The following is a 1,843-nucleotide window of genomic DNA, read 5'->3' as shown; positions in this document are numbered from 1 at the left end:
CGATGGGGGGTTGCCATCATATAATTTTCGTTTTACGGTGTTCCAGTAAATGTTTAAGCAGGTAGGAGGAAAACATTAGAGGTTATTAGGTAGGTGCTTCAGGGAGGTTTACCGGCCTTCAAGGGTTTTCCCGTTTTGCTTTGACCTGCATAGGTAAGTCGTCTTTACAGACGGCTTAGAAGAAGGAGAGTTTTATAACAGATCATAACGGTGCTACTAACGTAGCTTAAGCTAACTCCTAAACAAGTTGTACGTCCGTTCAACATCCAATAAACGTAGACATACGTTAAGGCTGTAGCACATGTCCGTACGGAACCACAGCCACAACGGCTAGCGAACGAAGAGGGAGGGGGGGGGGTTGTGATTCAGTACCGCATACGTTTCCCTAGATGTTTTCGTTTACCGATGCGTTCAGATAGTATAATAATTATATTGATTAAAGAAGCATTTATCGTATTTAACTGGATTCCCATTTCCTAGGTGGGGCTAATATTCTCAAGAATGAAGTAATTTAAAGGAGCCTTAATAGTGGTGAATAATAAGATAAATGTTATTAATTTGTTCTTTGCTGGTGCAAGTACACCACTATTCGTGAACCTAGAGTCCCTGCACCCCTACTCCTGAACATAGGGTCCACGTGAAAGTAGACCTCGACTGCTATTGCACCCCCCCGCCCCACCATTCTAGTTGCTTTATTTGTTTACTCTTCCATTTCTTAGCCTCCAGGTGAGAGAAAAACCTATAAACTGTATATTCCACCATCAACCCTAACCACCTCTCCCTCTTAAGGGTGTACCAGATCTCCTCTAACAGTCTGATGGCAATGCGCACAGAAGGTGTTTGGTACGTCGTCTTTAGAGAGAGAATACCCGGAATATACCCCAACAGCGAGACGGCAGCGGCTCAGGTGAATGGCTTTCCACGGAACCTGCTTCTTTGTTACCGGAGTTACCAAGAGGCCGTGAACACCTGGAACGACTACTTCCAGGTGAATGCATCGCCTTTAACGGAACTGCGCAGTGAGCTCCCACCGGCGTCAGGGTTCAATCAACTCGTTCACGGCGGACGGCACGATTCGACGGTGACGACGACTCCGCCTGTTCCGGGTCTGGGCAGCGAGCTCCCGCCGCCGTCTGAGTTCAATCGATTCGTCGTTCAAGGCGAACGGCACGATACGACGATGAGAAATAGTTATGCGCGGAATCAGGTGCATCTGGTAAGCGTAAAATGTGTTCTTGCGACACCCCCACGTCTAGTCACTTGCGTCGGTATTAATACGTTGCTAACAAAGTTACATCACTTGCAATCAGCCAATCAATTGAGAACATACAACGGGCCGTTGCGTCGATCGAGTACCGTATATCCCAGATGGAGAGAGAGAGACAGGAACTCAGGACTCAACTGGGAGAAATCATATGGCAGTTGGCCGAGGCTTTGCTGGACAGGTGAAGTCCCAGGTCTTAGGGGTCAGTGCAACAACGGGATGGAGACACTGTAAACCGAACCCTCCCCTTCCCGGCAATGTATGTTTAGGTCTAGTATTGTATTGTTTAGGGCCAACGCTGATATTGAACTGTTCTGGTGTGTGTGTCTGTGTGTTTTTTTTATATTCTGCTTGCCCTATTAGCTAATGAAGTTATGAAATAGTACTTCTTTCGATTATGCGTGTGAGCGTTTAAAAGTTAAAACACAGTTACGTGCATCGGTTCGAATATGTCATTTGTCTGACCCACGAAAGTGGGAATTTACAAAGCCACCCAACTCAACCGAACGAATCATTAGCAATGAAATACATTCAACTTTGGATACAATGAAGCTTCATCTGAAAGTAAACAGACTAAGG

Source organism: Arachis ipaensis, chromosome B08, assembly GCF_000816755.2.
Source record: "Arachis ipaensis cultivar K30076 chromosome B08, Araip1.1, whole genome shotgun sequence".
NCBI lineage: Eukaryota > Viridiplantae > Streptophyta > Magnoliopsida > Fabales > Fabaceae > Arachis > Arachis ipaensis.
Note: the sequence above shows the minus strand (reverse complement) of the source record.